The sequence below is a fragment of the Stegostoma tigrinum genome, chromosome 18 (assembly GCF_030684315.1).
Source record: "Stegostoma tigrinum isolate sSteTig4 chromosome 18, sSteTig4.hap1, whole genome shotgun sequence".
In the NCBI taxonomy this organism is placed as follows: Eukaryota; Metazoa; Chordata; class Chondrichthyes; order Orectolobiformes; family Stegostomatidae; genus Stegostoma; species Stegostoma tigrinum.
In genome coordinates, this window is record NC_081371.1 from 17404482 (window position 1) to 17427721 (window position 23240).

Consider the following 23240-nt stretch of genomic DNA (forward strand, 5'->3'; position numbering starts at 1 on the left):
CAGTATGTAAGTTGTGAGGCCTCTTGCCATCACTCCCAATGCCCATCAATACACTTGCTCTCTCAGTCTGCATACTCCTTATGCTCCCAATGCATCAGGCCTCCCCATCACTCCATATGAATCCTCATTCCCTCAACCTACACTACACTACCCAAAGCCCAGGCACCATAGCCAATCACTGTCCTCATGGCCACTTATATAATATCTGCTATACGCAGAACACTTGAGCCCTATAAGAACATTTGGAAGTATTTGAGATGTTCATAAAATTGCCGAAATAAACAAAGACTTGTTCAAAAAATACTTTGAAACAGATTCATATTATGTGGTCATAAATCATTCAAACTAAATTCATAGTCTCCTGACAATTATGTCAAGAAACCCTGCTGAGTTAGTGGGACTTGCAGCTCTGCTAACCACGCAGAATGAGATTCTGTTGAATGACTCCATCAATAACCCAGCTGAACTGAAGTGATTATGAGAATTTGGTGCTCAGCCAAACATTCAGATTGGGATTTCTGGAAAAGCTCAGCAGGTCTGGCAGCATTTGTGAAGGAAAAAATAGAGTTAACATTTCGGGATAACTAGGTGTAGAGCTGGATGAACACAGCAGGCCAAGCAGCATCAGAGGAGCAGGAAGGCTGATGTTTCAGGCCTAGACCCTTCTTCAGAAATGAGGGTGGGGAAGGGGGTTCTGAAATAAATGGGGAGAGAGGGAGAGGCAGATAGAAGATGGTTAGAGGAGAAGATAGGTGGAGAGGAGACAGACAAGTCAAAGAGGTGGGGATGGAGCCAGTAGAGGTGAGTATAGGTGGGGAGGTAGGGAGGAGATAGGTTAGTCCAGGGAGCACAGACAGATCAAGGAGGCGGCATGAGGTTAGTAGGTAGGAAATGGGGGTGCGGCTTGAGGTGGGAGGAGGGAATAGGTGGTAGGAAGAACAGGTTAGGGAGGCGGGGACAAGCTGGGCTGGTTTTGGGATGCGGTAGGGGGAGGGGAGATTTTGAATCTGGTGAAATCCACATTGATACCATTGGGCTGCAGGGTTCCCAAGCAGAATATGAGTTGCTGTCCCTGCAACCTACAGGTAGCATCATTGTGGTACTACAGGAGGCCCAGGATGGACATGTCGTCTGAGGAGTGGGAGGGGCAGTTGAAATGGTTCCCGAATGGGAGGTGCAGTTGTTTGTTGCGAACCGAGTAGGTGTTCTGCAATACGGTCCCCCAGCCTCCGCTTGGTTTTCCCCAGCATAGAGGAGGCCACACGGGTACAACGGATGCAGTATACTATTTCAGGTCCAGTGACCCTTCCTCAGAACTTCCTTTATTCTGAAGAAGGGTCACTGGACCCGAAACATTGACTCTGTTCTACCCATCACAGGTGTTGCCAGACCTGCTGAGCTTTTCCAGCAACTTCTGTTTTTGTTTCAAAATGTTCTACCGTGAAAATAGATTTTCACACATCCGATCTGAATTAATTTCCAGTGACATCGCTTTCGTGACCTTGTTATGACAAGAGGTATCTCGTCAGATAATTAAACTCTAGCAAGACTGTATTTTCACTAAAAATCTGAAAATCTTACATCATTTAATGAAGTGACCCAAATTTAAAGAAGCTAAGTCCTGCACCAATCAAAACATCTGAGTTCAAGTACATCCTGTTCTAAGAATTGCTGCTACATTCAACCCCCTGCCAACTTTTGTTCTAATTATAAATACGCACCTATATGCCTAGATCATTGATGTACATTATCAGAAGGAACTGTCACTTAGTAGCTGCATTCAATATTCTCTGGGATTTAAATATCTAGAAAGTCAAACTTCAGTGCCCTAGAGACTTTGCTTTATTCTAAAAGCTTTAAGATTTATTGTGGAACATTTACTCCCAGTATATAACATATGCAAATTAATTACTTCTTCATTATTAAACAAGCACGTCAATTTCCTCAAGATGTAAGTGCTTTCATTGATTTCCATAATTCTTTGGGTATGTGCTTTAATTCATCCTCACAAAGTCACTAGAACTATGAGAGTGCAAGGCCAAGACCAAATCTTGGGTTTTATGCGGAGTGGAAGAAATTGATTACTCCTTGATATGAATGCAGGACAGCGGAAAAGTACAGAGGGACATCTGTAAATTGTTTAAATTTACTTTCTTCAAAACTTTATGTGGAGGTTTCTGTTTTGAATCATTCAACCGGCATTCCAACAGGCAGTCCTATAGTTTCTACTCAACTCAATTTCCCTCATCAGGTATAGCTATTGTTATATTTATTGTTTTATCATTGGAGTAACATAACAAAGATTAATCCATTTTGTGTTTTGTGATTCTGTGAGCTTTCTTCCATGATCTGAGGTGGGTATTCTAATTTAAACAGACTAGTATATAAGCACCATCAAACAAGACAAGGCCAGAAGGGCATTAACATGCATTTCCTTTTATAAAAGAAAAGATCACTAACATTTATAATATTTAAAATGAAAGAGCTCTATTTAAGAATAATATGTCAAGGACTTATTTCACATAAACATCCAATTGCTGGCATGCCTAAGATTGTTCTTATATTTCTTTTACCCTGAACACCCTGGACCAGACCAGTGATTGCATCCAAACTGGTATAACAAAATTAATAGCTCATAGCTCCAAGATCAGGGAAAACCAAAGTAGAAACTTTAGGCTGGAAGTTGTATATTAAAAATCTTTTGCCACTTCATCTCCTGCACCTTGAAGACCCTCCAAGGTCAAGGTAAATGGGATGTTAGCCTTTCTTTCAAAGGAGGAGTATATTGATCATTGATCAGACCACAGCTGGAGAACTGTGAATAGCTTTGGTCACCTTATCTAAGGAAAGCGATATTGGCATTGGAGTCAGTCAGGAGTGGATTCATTTGGTTGATCCTGAGTATGGAGGGATTTTCATGCAAGGAGAGATTAAGTAGTTGGAACCTATACTCAGTGGAGTTCAGAAGATTGAGAGGTGACCTTAATGAAATATATAAGATTCTTAGGGGACTTAATAGAGATGTTGTGCAGTTGTTTTCCTTTGTGAGAGAGTTTAAAACCAAAGGGTATAATCTCAGGGGAAGAGTAGACTGCTTCATTTCCAATCATAAGAGAACAGGCCAAGATAGACTGTAACCTTTACAGGCTGGAAATGAACTCAAGGACATACGTAGCCTTACTAGAGATCTTTGACAATTGATGCTCATGTCAATAGGTTTATACATTTGCAGGAATGCTATTTCTGAATTCCTCCATAATCCTGATTTCTCTTGGATTGTCAATTGTTTTCTCTGACTTCAGTAATTGAAACCTCTGATTCCATAGCATTTCTTTTTTGCTTTTGAAACTTCTACAAATGTTTGATATAAATTCTTTCTTTTATTTCTAAATTTTCATTGAAAATCTTCAAAACATAATCTCCAAAGCATTGAGCATTGCTTTTTTAAGTTTCTGAAGATCTTTCTTTTTAACAAACTTGTGTACACAGTCATAGTTGTACTTGTCAAAACACTTTGTAACACTGAACTCCAAACCTCTTTTGAAAATTTTATCTTCCCAGCTATGTTATCAAGTTTGAAGAAATATCTTTCAACCTCATTCTCTGTAAACATAGGCAGCAAGTGTAGATTTTTTTGTTAAATCAATTCCTCCATTGGAATCAGGATCATCCTGCAATCATCTACCTCTTCCTTATTCTAAACTTTTCTCTCATTTGTTATGTCATCTGATCTCTCTCTCTCTCTCTCTCTCTCTCTCTCTCTGGAGTTCAAACTTTCTTAATTCCATCCCTAGTTGTATTGTTCTTTTCATTTCATTCTCCTCCCTTTGTCTGACCCTTTCTTTTTCTTTCTCTTTCTTTTGCATTTCTCTTTTCTTCTCATTTTCTACCAACTAAAGCTTTTTTTAAAATTTCTCGCTCTCTCTAAGTTAAGTTTATTCACTTCTAACCGTTTCTTAGCTAATTCTTGTTGTGACATCTCAATTTCAGATTTCCATTCATCTAATTCTAATTATTGGATAATCACTTTCACCCATCTCCTCCCTCTGAAATTCTGCTTTTATTTCTACTTTAACAAATGTGCTAACTCTCTCAGTTCAACCTTCTTAAAAAATTTAAGATAATTCACCGTTTTGTCTCTTATGTCTCCCTGAAAACTCTTAGCAATATTCAAAGCCACCTTCAAAATCTAACTCTACGATAAACTTAACCACAGCACTCCTGAGTTATGTTCAGCAAATTTATTTAAAAGTGAGACAATCTCTTTTAAATTATATCACTTTAAATGTCAGATTAGCCTCAACTTGTTATGATACCAGCTGATGGCAGTTAAATTAGGCCTTATATATCTTTTGTTTTATTTTAATTAACCTGGTGGTCATTTACTGAGATGTAGTTGCATACTGCTGAAGAGTTTTCCAACAACAAAAATTCATTGCTTGTAAGTTCAGGGGAAAAAACCCCCATCTAAATATCAAAGAAACACAAGTTAGATAAATCTTAAAATATCCAGGAAAGCAAAGTTTTAACATATTCCCCAACACCACCACTTTGTAGCAACTCAAATTCAGAGAAGTTACCTCCATATCAAAATATTACGTTTAACCTCCCAGTATCTTTTCATTCCTTTATTCATTAAGAAGATGAGGGTGTCACTGGCTCAGCAGAATTTATTGCTCATCCCCAATTGCCTATAGGGCAGTTCTGAGTCAACCATTTTGCTGTGGTCTAGGGTCCCGTGGGGAGGTGATAGCCAAGTGTTATTATCGCTGGACTATTAAGCCAGAGTCCCAGATAATGTTCTGGGATCCAGGGTTTGAATCCTGCTGTGGCAGATGGTGGAATTTGAATTTGATAAAATGTCCATTGCCGATTGTTGGAAAAACACATCTGGTTCACGAATGTCCTTTAGGGAAGGGAACTGCCATCCTTACTGGTCTGGCCTACACGTGACTCCAGACCCACAGCAATGTGGTTGACTCTGAACTGCCCTCTGGGCACTTAGGGATGGGCAATAAATGCTGCCTGGCCAGCGATGCCCACATCCCATTAATGAATAAAGAAACAAAAACAATCAGACCAGGTAAGTTGATAACTTGATAACACAGCTGGGAAGATAAAGTTTCCAAAAGAGGTTTGGAGTTCACTGTGACAAGGTGTTTTGGCAAGTACAAGTGTGACTGTGTACACAAGTTTGTTAAATGAAAAATCTTCAGAAACTTAAAAAAAGCAATGATCAATGCTTTGGGGTTTACATTTTGAAGATTATCAATGAAAGTTTAGAAATACAAGAAAGCATCTTAATTAAAGTTTCCTTCTCTAAAGGACAGTAATGAATGAGATGGGTTTTTCCAACAGTTGACAATGGATTCATGGTAATCATCAGACTCTTAATTTCAGATATTTTGTTGAATTCCAATTCCACTATCTGCTGTGGCAGGATGGAAACCTGGATCCCCAGAACATTAACTAGATCTCTGGGTTAACAGTCCAGTGGTAATACCACTCGGCCATTGACTGGCCATACATCTGTCTTGTGAACTGTGGACCCTTCTTACACAAATACTTGTAATACTGAGCTTAGATTTTCTCAGTTTCTAATAAACTGCAGATTTCTGGCCAAGCACTCCTCTTCTGGACGTTGCACACACCAAACTTTTCTATTGATACAGTTAAGTTCCTTAACTGCTCTGAAAGAGCATAGTGTTTTTGGATAGGGATTATATTTACTTCTAACGGCAGTTAGGTGTCTGCAAAAAGCCCTAAAATCTCTCTAACGCTGTGCTTCCTGAGCTAAATTCAATCCTTGCTTATCTTGAACCAGAAACAAATTAATGAACTGTAATGTCTACACCTGTCATAAACAACCACTATGTAAATAATTTTCCATTAACACTCCAGGGACCTGCTCTCAAGGACCGCACTGTTTATATAGCCAGTCCAATTCAACTTCAAGACGTTGATAGTGGAGAGCTTAGCAATGTGTTCTGGACCAGACCAGACTATCTCAAAATATTTTAAGTTGGTAGCTGCCATGTTTACATTCCCTTATTTTTAAGGGCAAATGTGAAGTACCTGTTCTAGATGCAATTCGACTGGTCAAACTATGTTAAGCTAAACACAGTTTATTTAAACACTGTAGTTAAATACAACAGAAGAAAGAGGAATTTAGAATAGCTTACGGCTGTTGGAAAATGTAACAGGATCATAGATACAGTAACTATTACTAATTAACTATTCCAATATACTAACAACCCATAAACACACCCCTTGGCAAAAAAGGAAAATTCAGGCACAGATTCTCACATGCAGTTCCTGCATGCAGGAAGAAAAGACATCAAGAGAAAATTCAGAGAGAGTACCAATCAGGAGACATTCACTGAAGCTCCAACTCCATTGAGAGACCAATAGCTTTTAATGCTATTAATAAACCAAAACCTCAGAAATCCTCATCAGTAAGAGCTGGCCACACCAATTTAGGCCGCATTTAAAAAATTCCCAAGGCCTCCTAAGTTGTTTACTCAAGTGGTCTTCAGTGGCCAGCTCAGAGCCTCTTTCAATCTCTCTTTTAAAAGAAACCAGGACTAAATAACCTCTTAAAGATACAGCATTGTCACAAATGGTAATGATATTCAATGTCAAGCAGGGGTAGTTATATTTTCTCTCGTTGGAAACAACCATTGTCTGACATTTGTATAGTGTGAAAGGTAAAACCTTGAATATTGTCCAGATCATGCTGCTTTTGGGTGCTTAATTGTGTAATCATCAGCAAATGCTTCTGGCCTTATCATGGAGGGAAGGCCTTTGATGAAGCAGCTGAAGATGGTTGGGCCTAGAACATTGTATTTGAATAGTTTGATGCTATATAAGTAAATAATTATATCCATCATCAGTGATGTAAGATATACATGCATTAAGCCTTGGATGCTAAGCCTTTTCCTTAAAATAGAAGGTTTATTAACAGTTAATCTCGTCAACTGACGTGTTCTTAGCAATGTCTACTGATCATAACCAAGGATGCCACCTCTCTCTAAGGCCCACTATGGAGATGACAGACAGAGCCACCGAATGGCCAATCCAACATCGAAAACATTGGAAAAAGCATCAAAGGAAAATTATAGGAAGACAAAAGATTGAAGGGAAAAATCAAAAAGAGAAAGAATTCCAGTGAATGGAAAATTAGCAAGTCGAAATATCTGCGAGCAGAGGATGCTGTGGGAAATAATTTGTTTAAAGGCAAACCATTGGGGAAAAAAAACTTGTCTTTTGTCAAAGAGCTTCAAACTCAAAGCCTCGAATCAACCAAATGATGTCAAGGATTAATGAAGAACAAAACTGCTCTGGAATCAGTAGGAGAGCAAACAAAGCCCACCTTTAGATACCTACTTCAGCTTTAGAGGAAGTGTAGTTATTATTATTCATAATAAATGTAATTTTTCAACAAATGTCCTCAAAGACTAGGAGAACAGTGTAAAATTTGTTCATAAAATGTTACACGCTATTAGTCAAGAATTGTGTATTTATCCCAGAAAGGCAAATTAATTGTGACTGCACTAATGTCAGAGTGTTAGAAGAGATTTTGTCAGATTCTTTGCTGTCAAAGGAGATTTTAACCAGAATCACAGGCAGTGCAGATGGCAAGGCAGACAGAGATGAGGAAAAAAAGTTGTTGTTTCATTTGAGGTAACAGGAAAGTATTACAGAGAAAGACAATGAAGGTGATACAGTTTTTAAGAGTATAAAAATGAAATAACAGCTACTCCAGAATCATTTGAAGGAGCATGATAGCTATCATTACGCACTGTGCTCTCACAGTGGGAAAGCGTTGCATTGCTGAGAAAATTGTCCCTATAAAATTCAGAGTGCCATGCCTACAAGAAGTGAAGTCGATTTGAAACTATATACCACAGCAAAGACACTCTAACTGAAGAACAAGAAGAAAAATCAACTAAAAGAAGCAGCATTCTCGAAATTGAAGATGTTCATAACAAATACGTGACATTCCTCAGAGAAGCTACAGGATCTCTTCAAAGTTATTGGGGTCCTGAAATTATAGTAATGGGTTCAAAGCCAGCTTCAAATCTGACACTGGTGTAGGAGTACCCATTCTTTCAGAATCAGAAGGTTCAGTAAAACAACAGTTCCTCTGGTCAAGATAATAAAATGTGAGGCTGGATGAACACAGCAGGCCAAGCAGCATCTCAGGAGCACAAAAGCTGACGTTTCGGGCCTAGACCTAGTTCCTCTGGTCCCCCACTATTCGCTCCATGGCCAGGAAGCATCTAAATCAAATGGAAACATCAGTCGACTGCAACACTCCAGTCCAAAGGAAGAGAAATCACTATGAAGAATGTTTACTACTAAGCTGCAAAGTCATATCCAAGACTCAAAATTGGAAAGCTGATTTAAAAAACAGACTATTAGGATTAAGTTCAGAATTCCGAAAATTATTTAGAGACCTCAGAAAGCTAGAAGCAACTTATCATATCACAGCAAATGCCAAGCCAATGGCTACTCGGCCCAAGGAAAGTTCCACACCCACTTTTTCAAAGAATGTGATGTACAATATTGAGATAACATTGTAGCGGGGAATAATCACAACAGGAACAAAACGAATAATGTTTGTGTTCTGGCATGGACAGCAACAAAATGAAATGGCTCACTGTGAAATTTTCTTGACCTCAGACAATTAAACAAGACAGTGGAGAGGAGAATCAGGTCATCAGGGGAAGAGAGTCTGACAAACGTGATGCAATCATCGGCTTCTAGCATCTAACTCTGGACAAGTAATCCAAATTATTAACAACATTCCTCACATTCATCCAAACAACTATGTTTTGGCATTACATCAACTTCAGAATTCTTTGAAAGACTGATTGTCAATATCCAAGAAAGATTAGAAAGGATTATCTGTCATATGCTCAACATTCTAATTCATAGTTTGATCACATCAGAACACACTGTGAGTGAGAGCAGTGTTACATTGCTTGCAAAAAGCACAATTTATTCTGAATGATAAATGAATATCTCATAGCCAACTATTCCATTGCTGGGACTTGTACACACAGCAAGCATCAAGGGTGATTCACAAAAAACCAAAGCCATCAGAGGCTTCACACCAGGTCATAACATTAATGGACTTCAAAGATTCATTGGTAACTGAATCAGACATGAACGTTCTTACCTTAACTGGCACAGGTAAATTAACCATGACAATAGTCAATCAGACAAGACCAAGAATGGAGTTGGCAAGAGGATGAACAAAGTTCCCTTCACAAGATAAAACAAATTCTTATTTCACCAGCAGTATTAGCTCACTAAAACTCAGAACTATCAACAATAGCAGCAATAGATGTATCAATGAAACTAGGTGGTATGTTTATTTTCACATTCTCGAAGATAAAAGATGAATAGACTATCAATAGACTAGAAAATTTCTGCTAGATGAAGGAGTAGATCTAGTTAACAATTAACACACTACTGCTCCACTGAGTTCAAGTGAGCTTCTAGAGAACAGAAATCTTCTAAGTCCTAATATACCCAGAGAGGATGAAGACCGTAAGACCATAAGACATAGGAGTGGAAGTAAGGCCATTCGGCCAATCGAGTCCAGTCCACCATTTAAATCATGGCTGATGGGCATTTCAACTCCACTTCCCTGCACTCTCCCCGTAGCCCTTGATTCTTGCCTCTTTACGACTTCTTGCTGCTCAAAATTCCAGTGATCCTTCTTGATCTACTAAACCTCTTTCAGTTCCTGGCTTTTCTGCTGCTTGCTGCTGGAAATCTCCAGCCTTTCCAGCTTCTCTGAATTGTCCTTTTTTTTATTTCAGGGCTATATTTTGTAATAGATGAAACAAAACATTCCCCAATAATGTATCTATTCCTTGCATCGGCAGGTTTAGGAGTATCTACATAATTGCTAGACCCAAAACATTTGTGTTCTCTAAGTAAACGTTAACAAGTGACACATCTATGTTCTCTCCCATGAGCCCTTTTATTGATACTGTTCTTTTCTTAACCGAATCTTTTATATTTTTCCATTTACAAAGTCTTGGACAATGTTAGTTTCTTTTTCTGGTTGTTTAAAACAGCCAGTGAAGACTATTCCTTTGGACACAAACTCCAGACAGCTATCCTATGCCTGAGTAGACATTAACCACCTTTTAATGTAATGGACACCAGTCTTGCGGCCTGGGGATACCAAAACAGGCATTTTCCTTTACCTGGCCCAGTTTCCCACTGGAGGAGCATTTAGGGCACTTATCTGCTACCTGGATTTCTCCTTTTACTGGTCAGGGATAACTCTGTTTCCTCTGGCCCCAAGATACCATTGTGTAGATGTATGGTTGAGATTCAATGCAAATATTTTGTTCTTCCATGAAAGAAATGGATTCAGAAATATTAAAACAACTGAGAGAAATGAAGGGTCTAGGCCCGAAACGTCAGCTTTTGTGCTCCTGAGATGCTGCTTGGCCTGCTGTGTTCATCCAGCCTCACATTTTATTATCTTGGAATTCTCCAGCATCTGCAGTTCCCATTATCTCTGAGAGAAATGACAGACATTATCTAACATGAGAAAACCTTTATTTATGGAATAGTATAGACTGGTGCTTTAGTTTGATTTGTCCTTTCTTGGGGTTTGAATGTCACTGACAATGCCAATGTTTGTTGCACATCCTAAACTGCCCTTAAACCGTGATAAAAAGAGACCAAAAGTTGAATCTTTTTGCCTTTTACTCATCAGAAGTTGGATGCATGAAGCAAACTTGAATAATTGCCCACCCTTTTATTAGCTATCCCTATTTCCCTAATTGTTCCTATCTGTTTCTTCTATCATAGTTCTAATAGATACAAGACAAAATGTTTCAACTTCATGCCTCCTTCTAACAATGTTTAAGTTGCTGCACTGAGTGGCTTGCTGAGCCACTTCAGGGACAGTAAAGTTCAACCACATTGTTGTCATCTTATGTGGGCCAGACCAGGTAAGGATGGCAGATTCACTTGCTTAAAGGAAAGGAACCTCAGGGAAGCTGTTGTCTGGAAGCTTCAGGGATCAGAGGAAGAGAATGACATCACTGAACCAGATCAGCTTTTAAGAGCTTATTGTGAATAATCATTATAGTTCCTAATGCACAAATATGGCTTTTAATGGACTAATGTGACAAGCTGAATTTGAAGCATCAGGCAGTAAAATTTGATGTGATTGAACACTTGATGCTGCTAATCTTGTAATGTTCATAATTTACACGCATACTGTCACTTTGCATGTTAATCAGACTGTTCCTGGAAGACTTGTTTGAGCCATTCAAGACTCCACGACAAATGCAAAAAGATTGTAAAGTCATGAGTGTGCCATTCCTGCTCTGGGGATACCAAAACAGGCATTTTCCTTTACCTGGCCCAGTTTCCCACTGGAGGAGCATTTAGGGCACTTATCTGCTACCTGGATTTCTCCTTTTACTGGTCAGGGATAACTCTGTTTCCTCTGGCTTGAATAAGGAGACAGAAGAAGCTGGGAAATTATTACACTTTCACTATAACAGTCGCATCCTGTTTGCATGAAGAATGTAACAAGCTTTCATTCCCTGTTATTGGGCCTGCCACTGACATTAGACCTGACAGCAGGTTAATATAGATGCGACTGTCTTCTGCTGATCAGTCCTGACAGTACAGCTACATATTCAACAAGTCAAAGTCAAAATAAGAACATCTTTCTACAAAATGTTGTCCTCATTTCTTGTTCCCTGACCCACATAATTCTTATCTGTTGAGCAATCCAGGATGTGTGACTTCCTGTACAAACAACTCGTTGAATATCATCAGCATTTCTTCCTAACTGACCTACTGGAGACATCTGAGAGAGAATTCTTCCTCAGACAGTTTTCCATCTGTGCTTTGTTATTCCAGTTAAAGCTGGTGAAATACGTCTGTTCCCCATGGAAAAATTCAAGGGTAAATAAATGTCAATGCTGGCTTAATCGGCAGTCTGATGCTGTAACTTAGTAGCTGCCAGCAGCTGAGTATAAAAACCATGTTTGAACATGCCTCTAGTCAAGCTTTTCTAATAAGCTTTTAATTTAAGCTCAGCCAACATTCGCCTCCTGCCTGCTGATCCAAAGCTGGCTTTGATAGATGTGATGCAGGCCAAAGGGGCAGGCCATTCCACCCCCTGGGTAATGATGCATGATATCATTAAAATCAGGAGGGCAGTCTAACAGCTGTAGGCAGAGTGTTGCTGCTCTGTCCTGGGCCCTAGGCATTGAAGCCTAGAGTCGACTAGCATTGCAACTCAATTAACCTTGAAAAAAATTTGACGTGTTGTATCACAGTCAGTGAATAATTTCATCTTACTGGGAATGAAAAAGAGTAAAAATTGAGGTTGTGACTTATCCTTCCACTTATTGTGAACTAGCATTAATAGTCTGTACTCTAATCCCTTCTTCCATATCCAAAAACCAAGCGGATGTTGAAAGGGAATGTAAGTGGGAAGGTTGTGAAGTTATCACCCTAAGGAAATTAGAGAGAGCAACATTAGCTACAGAGTTAGGATTTGTAAATGGTCATTTTCAATTGGCCGCTGAGAATTCAGTATTCTGAACTTTCGTGCAGACTGGGTGGTTGTGAGATCCTTCATGTATGCATGGACTCCCTGTGCCCTCAAAACGGCTGCTGGGGGTAGAGGCTGTTGCATATCTCCTTCTGGAAAGAGCGCTTGCAAAGGAAATTTGGGGAGAGAAGAAGTGGGTCTTGTTGAGGTTCGTCCCAAACAGCTTTGTGACGCAGGGCTCTGTGCTTGATGGTCTATTCCCGGACACATCAGCTGCACCTGGAAGACCATCAACTCGGTGGAAGATGCTCTTTGGTCTGCCCAAAACTTGTTGGTCTTCCAGAACAAGGAGTTGACCTCAACCAAGTGTTGCAGACTGGCACTTTCCATGGTCTAAGATTATGTGCTGAGGGACACACTAAAGCTTGGGGGCATGGAAAAGCTACTGTCTGAGATCTTCCTGCTGAAATTAAATGGGGATCCGTTCAGTTATTGGACCCTCCCAGTGTCTGAAATGTATGTAATTATGGTCTTGAACAAGTAACATATGTCTTTGGGTTTGTTTGCTGGATAAAGTCAAACTCCAATGTTTGTTTCTTCATATGGTACTGTATAGAACCAAATTGCTTTTGTGATTATGTATGTATATAGAGACATTTTTATGCATAAAGTGTATTTTTTGAAATATGAACATACAAAAGGATGTAGACAATACTTGCATTAAAGTGATGTATTTACTGAATACTAATAAAATTTTAAGTACAAAAATGAAGAAGGATCATGTGTATGCACATAAAATTGAGAAAGCATGCAGTCAGTTAACATTTCACTCATGCTTTGCTGTTGTAACTTTCTTCTTCTGCACTTCTTTTAGGGGTGAAATTTTATGGTTGCCAAAAGACCTCAAGAATCTTTTCCAAGTGGCATTTTTTCTGCGTGAAACTGGCAGTAAGTGTTGGCAGGCTGGTTTATCATGAGTATCACAGATGAGCCCAATTACATTCTCACTTTACACCCACGAATATACAATATCAAGGAGGAGCCTCTGAATAGCAACCAGAACTTCTTCTCTTGGTTGTGAGGGCCCAATCTAGACAAAAAGGTGCTGAGTCTAAAAAAAAGATGTCAAATAATTGTGTCAAAGGTATTTATCCTATTTTGTTTCCTCTAATAATTTCATTGAGAGCAGAAATATTTGTTGCAATGTTGCACACAGGCAAGAAAAGCCAAATCTGGTATGTCTGCCTGTTTTAGTAATTGTGAAGTGAATTGAAATGGGATTTATAGCAGAGCTGGAGTCTATGATAGCTAGGAACAAGAAGGGGTTTGCTTCAAAAACTGTGTGACAGTCTATCACCAGTTCATCAGTCTTTCAACTGAGATTGACAGCTGCAGAAATCTGTTTGGTGATTGCTGCATTCTCTTGGAAACTAAAAGCATCACCAATAAAAAGAAACTATGAGTTGTTCACAGACTACGCAGCATTAATCTTGTTCCATGAGGAGATGAGATTGACAGATGAGACAATGAGAATATATAGTCCGTGATGCATATTATAGATGTTGAATTTTCATTACAACTTTGTGACATTAAAAACATGACCTACCTTCAAATGCATTAGAATTGTGCTTTATTACAATAAGCTCTGAAAAACAGGAAATGGCACGAGAGACTGAATCAGTTTTGAGTCTTTACCCCCGTTGAGGGTGGTGGGAATAATGGTGAGTGTGGTGAGTTAATCGGCCAAGAATCCAAAAACAAAATACTTGCTGGTGCTTTGAACTGTCACATGCAAATATTCCTTCCTTAGGTGGTGATTTCACTTTCTCACCACCGAGTGGCAAATGCTTATATACATGTATTAACATCTCATTAATGTTCCTACTCTCTTGAGTTAACTTCCCTTTCCCATTAGCCTCTACTCAATCAAGACAGGCAGCCTTACAGAGACCAGTCTGCACAACCTAAATGGGTACCTGTCGAGTTGGGTTCTCTGCCTCTGGGCTGGGTACATACACAGCTTTCACAGCCCTGCTCCTTCCCTTTGCTTTCACTGACAGTGCTATCTCTGCAGTTGGTAACTCTGTATTGGCCATCGTGTGAGTTGACCCCTCTGGCAGTCCTCTGAGTGTCAGAGATCACAGCAGTTTCTTCTTGGATCAGGTGCGGAAAAGTGTAATTTTCTTGCAATAAGATAAAGGGAAAGGTTGAGTGTGATGGGAATGGGTGCAGGAGTAGTTTAAAGGCATGTATCACTATGCAAGGCAGTAAAACCTCCTTAGTTACAATGTATAAAAGATATTTAGATAAGTACATGTATAAGAAATATTTGAGGGGATATGGGCTGGGCACAGGCCGGTGGGATTAGTTTAGTTTGGGATTAATATCGACATGGACTGTGGGACCAAAGGGTCTGTTTCTGTGCTGTATGACTCTATGGTGAGTGAGAAGGAATCATAGTGGGCAGCAAGGTTTGTGTGAATGAGTTGGGTGTGAACCCTTGATTGCACATTATATATTTGTTGTTGGAGTTTATAGGCTTTAAGGAATGTCTGTGCAGTGGCAGAGTTAGACTCAATGATGTCTCTGTAAGGGTGAGGTTGAAGAGAGAAGATGACCCCATTCACTGTGGGAGAGTACAGGAGATCATTGATGTTCCTCCAGCTCTACCTACTGTCCCTTTTGTGTACGTCAGCAGCACTGACCTGCTGTATGATCTCACCTCCTGGATTCATCCAGGAAAAGGATGGATATCGTGTCAGTGACCCCATCGAGCAGCATTAACAAACTTGGCTGCTTGGATTTCTTAGGCAGCATATCTGGGATTCTAGGACTAGCCACCACAAGCAGAGGGGAAGTTCCTGGCTTGTGTCAAGGTGAAGTGGTGCCCTATTGCCCTTAAAATATGATGCAAGAACATTTGACCTAGCAAGGTCCTACTTTTTATTTCTCATTTTTTCTAATTTACTGCTATTAACTGTAATACTGGATTTTTTTATTTGTTTATTTTTCTAATTTTTCTTTTTTAGGAACTTGTAATTGAAGAATCTGTACCTAGGTACCTTGTACCTAAGATGGTGCCATAATTAGTGACATGCAGACTTTTCACTGCACTCACGTGAGTATGTTTCAGTAAAGTTAATTCATTTCATTGGTTAGAACTGATTTGCCAGCGACACAATTCAATGGGTTAGACCATAAGACCATAAGACATAGGAGTGGAAGTAAGGCCATTCGGCCCATCAAGTCCACTCCGCCATTTAAATCATGGCTGATGGGCATTTCAACTCCACTTCCCTGCACGCTCTCCGTAGCCCTTGATTCCTTTTGAGATCAAGAATTTGTCGATCTCTGCCTTGAAGGCATCTAACGTCCCGGCCTCCACTGCACTCCGTGGCAATGAATTCCACTCTCTGGCTGAAGAAATGTCATCTCATTTCAGTTTTAAATTTACCCTCTCTAATTTTAAGGCTGTGCCCACGGGTCCTAGTCTCCCCGCCTAACGGAAACAACTTCCTAGCGTCCACCCCTTCTAAAACATACTTGTATAACATCTCACTTGCATAGATAATCAGCTGAGAAACAGGTGATTGGCAGTTATAGCACCATCCAATAAACTCGACTTTAACTTCAAATGGAGATTTCAACAGAAATAGCCCTTCATTCTGTTTCGTCTTCTCTCAGATAAATCCCCCTTCTCTTTCACAGATATTGTTGGAATGTATTTCATGTATAATATGCCACACCCACTGAGATACTCTTCATGTGAGGTTCCTTAACTGCAGTGGAACTAATTATCATACACTGCATATGAAAGACAGCTGATCCAATAATGCTAATTTCACACCTTTGTCCGAAACAAATTCCTATCCCAGTGAGTATAGTGAGGCTGTTCAACTCTGGGGCTTTTCAGAATTGAGTTGATTTGGTTTTCATTAAATACATTTTCAGTAGCATTCACTAGATACACTATTATTTAAATGGGAAATATTGAAGTACAAAGGGCCTTGAATGCCCTTGTATGTATTTCAAATCAATCTTTTCAGGCATGATATTACACATCTCTGGGCTAGGAGGGACTTGAATGGGGATATTACCACTGTGTTAAAAGAGTCCTAGAGGTAAGCACGCAGGTGCTATAAGCAGTTCGGAAGGCAAACATTAAGGCAAGACGATTTGAGTATGGGAGGAAGGAAGTGTCACTGCACTGTACATGGCCTTAGTGAGACCATGTCTGAAGTATTGTGTGGAATTTTGGTATCCTTATCCGAGAAAAAATGTATTTATATAGGGTGTACTGTAAAAAATCACCAGACTGATTCCTAGGATGGCACATCAGGTTGACAAGAAAACCTGATTCACTGGAGTTTGGAAAGATGAGAAGGGATCTCATTGAAATGTATCAGATTTTGACCGGATTGGACAGACTGGATGCAGACATGATGACTCCCCCCTGGGTGGGACCCTTAGACCCTTAAGATACAAAGTATACCATTTCAGAATGAGATAAAGACAAATTTTGCTCAGAGGGTCAAGAACATTTGGAGTTCTCTACCACACGAGGCTGTGGAGGCCAAGTCACTGAATATGTTCAAGAAATAATAGACAATGTTCTAGAAGCTAAAAATGTCAAGAGATATGCAGAGACCGCAGGAGTATTGGATACTGAGATTTACTCAGATAAAGAATCATATTGAATGGTAGAGCAGACTTGATGAGTCAAATTGCCCGTTCTTAGCCCTTCTTTCTATGTTTCCATTATTTTGCATTTTGGAAGATCAAATTCAGGTGCGAATTATACAATAAATGACAGAATCCTTGGAAACATTGATATAGAGGGGGATCCAGGCATACAGCCCCACAGGTCCCTGAAACTGGCAATGCAGCTAAATAAGATGGTCAAGAAGGCATGCAGTATATTTGCCTTCATTGGCTGGGGTATCAAATATAAATGTTGGCAAATTATGTTACAGTTGTACAAAACGTTAGCTAGGCCACATTTGGAATATGGCATGTAGTTTTGGTTGCAGGACTGCCAGAAGGCCGTGGATGCTTTGGGGAGGGTGTAGAAAAGATTTACTAGGTTGTTGACTGGGCTGGAGGATTTTAGTTATGAGGCGAGGTTCGATAAACTCGAATTGTTTTCACTGGAAAGATGGAGGCTAAGGGGTGAAGTCTAAAAAATTATAAGGGGAGAGGTAGGGTGGAAAAGTCAACAACAAGAGGACACAGGTTCAAGGTGAGAGGGGGAATGTTTGGGGAAGAATTGTGGGGAAACTTTTTTACACAGGGTGTGGTGGGTGCCTGGAACAGCCTGCCAGTGGAGGTAGTGGAAGCAGGTACATTAGCAACACTTAAGGCATAACTTGAAAGGCACATGAGCGGGAGGCAAATAAGGCAATAAATAGCAAGTCTAAATAAAGATTGGAATTGGTGCAGGGTTTGTGGGTGAAGGCACCTGTTCCTGTGCTGTATTGAACTGTTTATCAATCAGGGAGGGGACCTTGCCTGCTTTTTTATTTCTCCTTGGCACAGTTTTACTCTTATGCCTCAAAGGTTATGGGGAGAAAGCAGGATTAGGCTATTGAGTTGGGCGATCACTCTTGATCATGAAGAATGGTGGAACAGGCTTGAAGGCCTGCTCCTATCGTCTATGTTTCTATGCCTCGATGAAATCTGATTGCTTGATACAAACTGTAGATCAAACCTAGGAACAGTTGGGTTTGTGTAACTAGTTTTATATCGAATCGTAACGATGAGCTTCAATGAACTTGTGCTCAACAATGTAATTTATTTCCTTCACACCATCCCACACCACCTTTACCTTCTTGATAGAAACCAGAGATGTATTACTTGTTGATTTATTCAATGTCACCATTGTGGGTTGAAGCATGATTTCAGATGAAGGTAAAACCCTTACCTTACTAAGAAGTCCCTGGATGGATTAGAAACAGGCCAAGGTCTATTGTCTGTAGCAATGGTTTCTGACAAATCCCATTTTATAAACAACTGTTCAAAAATGTAATTGACTGAAATGTTGATTATGGAATTGGTGACTTCTGGTCATCTATTGTATCGAACATGAGCACCAAAGCAAAAAAAAAAATTGATTGCTAGAGCTGCTTGCATTTCTCTAAAAATAGCTCCTTGAAGCTTTTGCAGTGGCTGATGTGCTGGGGTCAGTTGTAGCCATGAGGTCAAGGTTAAACCGATTTTTCAGTGTACGTGCCATGCAATTTCTAATAAACATTTCTACACAGCAATCTATTGCTGGCTGCTTCATGGGATTGTTGGCTCATCCTAACAACATCTGGATGTCCTTCATGGTCAAGATTGAATACACATTTCTGTAGTGTGTTTGGGATAACCGCTTGAGTTCCTTGTGTGTTACAGTTTTCAAACAATGCAAACTCAATCTATACTATGTTGTATAAGATTGCTTCTGGCTCTATTTAGCTTAGCCACTGTTTTTAATTATGGTTCACTTGTGCTGCAGTGCGATGTCTGTTGCTGATTCTACCTGTTATATCTCTCATATAATCAGATTTACAGTCCCAGATGAAATCACCATGTTCACACAACTTTCAATATCGCAAGTCGCTTTGCCATCACTAATGCTGTTTGCAATAGTAGTATAACTGAGAATATGAACTACTGAGTAATGTGAATCTACAAGATACTCAAACGTGATGTTATACCTGTGAAGGCAATCTAACCATCTGTAGATGTGTAGAGGTGGATAGCCAGATCCTGATGTGGCTAACAATGCCATCAGCGTTTGAAGATCATATGAAGAGTGAACGTTTTTAACCAAAGTTCGTAATAGAAAATGCAGGCTAATGCTTCCAGTTATCCAGATGACTATATATGTTCAGATTCTGACAAAGGAAGTGATGTGTAAATGACTGGTTGTTCATTTCCTTCAACATACTGTGAAAGTGTAACTCCTATCACAAGGCCTGGGTGGGGGTGGGGGGAATATGCTGAGTTCATTTGCACAGGGATTATTTGTGTGGCTGATCTTTGTTCAGCATGCTGTTAGTTAAGCTTGAGTACAGCAAAGAAGAAAGAGAAGCCAGCAACATGAGAGGCACTGACAGAGCTAGATGGCCAGCTCATGGGAGATACATGACATAGGGGAAAATGAGACAGAGAAACAGAGGAATGTTGCAATAATAAATTGCATGTATGCAATATGAAAGGGGAAATATGAGAACAACCAATGGTAGTAACATTCCAAGCAAGTTAAATTAATAATTCTGTTAGATTGTATCCTATTTCACTTAAAATAGTTTAGTTCATACGAAATAGCTTGGGACTCAGGTGGTGTTTGTTAATTTGATTCCTGAGTGAAGATTTGTCGTCTGTCTGACTGATTAGTCACAGAAGTGCATCTCAGAAAACTGCCAGACTGTGAACTGAGTCTTGAAGCCTGACAGAGCACCCAAGAAAAATTGAGCCAATATTTCCCGGGTCTTAGAACTGCACAGCATTCATTTATTCTTTTATTTTGGGCAGTTAAAAATGACAAGCCATTTCTAGTCTGGAGCAACCGAGTCTCTGGACAAGCATAAGCATGCATCACTTCACACAAGAGCAGATGTGAAGTGATATTGTGTATTAGAATTCAGATTAATGAGGAATTATTTCCCATCTCTCAGTTTTTCCTTTCCTCTAATAATTGAGTGCTCTGTCAACTGAACTTTATTAAAATTCATCTTCAACTTAAAGCTATGAAAGATATGAATTAATGTAATGCACATCAGTGTGTAGCCGACACTTATTTGCAGTTTCTTTAACAGGAAAGCACTTACTACAGAGCTTTTGAAATGCCAAGCAGAGACACTGTTTTATTTATTAGTTGTCCTTTTATCCAATGTCTTCTTTTAAGATGGGTTTTTGTCAGAATTGCTTCCTTATCATCACCCCATAGTGACACAATGATCAATGCTAATCATCCTTGATTCATGGTGACACTATGAAAACTACATGTTATATATACGTTCTGAGCCATGGAAGGTAGTAGGCAGTACTTCTTCAAAATTCATCCTAGCAGAAGCTTCATAGTGGGGTTGTAACTCACTCAGAGATGGTAAGAACTGCCAATGCTGGAGTCTGAGGTTATACAGTGTGGGACTGGAAGAACACAGCAGTCCAGGCAGCATCAGAGGAGCAGGAAAGCCAACATTTCAGTTTGGGACCCTTCTTTGGAAATGGGGTAGGGGGAAGGGAGCTCTGAGAGATCCATTGAGGTCTTTCCGGAGGGAGGGGGATAACTTCTTCAAGGTAGGCTCCAGCATCGGCAGTTGTTCCTATCTCTGAGAGACTTATAACCCCGCTGCGAAGCCTCTTCTAGGGATGCCTACCTTGAAGAAGTTATTCCCCTCCCTCCGGAAAGAGCTCAGTGGATCTCTCAGAGCTTCCTCCCCCCTCCCCCATTTCTGAAGAAGGGTCCTGGCCTGAAATATTGGCTTTCCTGCTCCTCTGACGCTGCCTGGACTGCTGTGTTCCTCCAGCTTCACACTGAGTTATCTCATTTTATTATAGATAATAAAATGTGAGGCTGGATGAACACAGCAGGCCCAGCAGCATCTCAGGAGCACAAAAGCTGACGTTTCGGGCCTAGACCCTTCATTGTTAGGTTTCAGATACTTCTATACTGATCTGAATTTCTGTCTCTTACAGGGACAGGCTTCTACCTTCAGGAAAACATCAAACTAAGGCATGAGTATTTGAAGTGTTATTTGTAGTACTGGCTTCCAAATAGTTTTTAATGTCTGAAAATGGCAAGCCTACGCACACGGAATGTTACAGAATAGAAAGAAGCTATTTGGTCCAACTGGTCCACATCCGTGTTAATGCTCTGCATGAACCCCTCATAATCCATTTTATTCAACTTTGTTGGAGTATCTGTTTACTTGTTTCTCCGTTATGCTTTGATCTAGCTTCTGTTTAAATAAATCTATCTAATCACCTAAAATGTTCAATGTAGTTGCAAGTTGCACGTTTTTACTGCTCTGAATAAAATGTTTCCCTTAAATACCATGTTTGATTTCTTTATAATTTTTCTAGATTTGACTTCAACCACAACTGGAAAGATTTTCTCAACTCTGTCAAAGCTCGTCATAATTTTAAAGATCTCTATTATATCATTCATCTTTAACTTTCTCTTTTCTTAAAACAGATGAGACCAGCCTGTTCCTGAAGCTTAGTACCTCAGAGTTCTAATATTATCTATGTTAATTATATTTTGCTCCTTTTATAGCACATCTGTATCTTTTTAGTAATACTGAGACCAGAACTTGCAAACTTTTCCAAGTCCGGTCTGAGAAAAGTTCTGCTTGATTTGGGTTCTTACCTTCCAATCATCTACTCAAGCACCAAACAGCTTTCCTTAGGCTGACTCAACCAATGATTTTAAAACCATAAAATACAGCGAGCAAAATAAAACAAATCAAACCTGGTAGAAAGTCCTAATCCTTTAAATCACATTGCAGATTGTGATTTAAGATAAACATTTAAGATAAATATTATGGAATAAATCTTACCATTTTTCACAAAGTGACATCTCAATGGAATTTGACAGGGGATTTCTCTCTGTGAGGCCTACTGAATTCTCCCAAGCTGGCCTTATTAAATAACCACTTTGCTCCTCTTGTTCAATACTAGCTGCGTTCTCCCATTTACTGTATCCTGAAGGTCTTGTCCATGGTAGCTATCCCAAAATAGACCCATCGTCCCTGGGGTGGTGCCAGATTTCAAAGGCCATTGTGCACCTGGTCAATCGCTGGCGCTCCAGAGCTGCCCTGCTCAATTCATCATATTCACCCAGCTGTGGCAGAGTACAAGGGCATATTAGTGCCTCATTCGCAGGCAGGGTCCAAGAGATCCTTGTGGATTGGGTGGAGTAGAGGAGGGATGTGCTCTTCTCCCAGGGCCTCCAGTGCAGTCCATGCCATCAGATGTCACCACCCAGATGGGTGCAGTGTCCCCATCTGGTGAGGCACATAGCAAGTTTGTAAAAAGGCCAATGACCTTCTCCGTTTTGCCGAGGTCAGTGCCACCATCTTTGTTCTGCCACCTCATTTCCTGTTACTGAACCCAGCTCCCACCAAGGCTGTCTGCAAATTCCAACTCTGCATCTTCCATCACTCGCTCTCAACCATCCTAAACCCCCAACACTAGTAACTGAGCCTGGAGCCCACGTTGCCTACTCACTCACTTGGGACACTTCACCACCTTTCCCTCACCTATGCCAGCACCAACAGCTGTGCCACTGACATTCATCTCACCTCATTCCACCCTCACCTCCTACTTCTCTCATTCCAGGAGAATTCACTCATTGAAAGGGTCAGGATGGGTGTAGGCGTGACTATGAGGAAAGGATCTTGGTGTTGGTTGAAGAAGACTGGCACCTGCCTGGTGCAGATGCAGTTACATCCAAGTTGCAGCAATTAAAAGTAGAGTCTATTGCTGTGCTCATTCCTCCATTACCCCACTGTGCATTCCACCGTTTGATGCAACAGTATCCACCCCTTGGCGGTGACATTCTTTTGTGTCTCACAGATGTCGACAGGATGTTAATGGTGGCAGCAGTCCAGGGGACTGCCCTGGAAAGGATTGCCACCCAACCTCTGAAAAAGAAAGCACAAGCACCTCAGAGGAAAAGGCTCAGATACAGACATCTGAG

At 40.2% G+C, this 23240-nt stretch overlaps 1 long non-coding RNA gene across 3 annotated transcripts in view; it reads left to right on the plus strand.

Annotated features, from left to right (window-relative positions):
* LOC125461150 (uncharacterized) overlaps positions 1 to 21563 on the plus strand; it is a 92509-nt gene extending 70946 nt beyond the window's left edge. For all 3 annotated transcript variants that reach the window (XR_009446874.1, XR_007249414.2, XR_009446873.1), the window contains 3 exons: positions 13425 to 13498; positions 15580 to 15668; positions 21236 to 21563. This is a non-coding gene — a long non-coding RNA (uncharacterized LOC125461150). The remainder of the gene's footprint in view (positions 1 to 13424; positions 13499 to 15579; positions 15669 to 21235) is intronic.
* The last annotated feature ends 1677 nt before the right edge of the window (positions 21564 to 23240 follow it).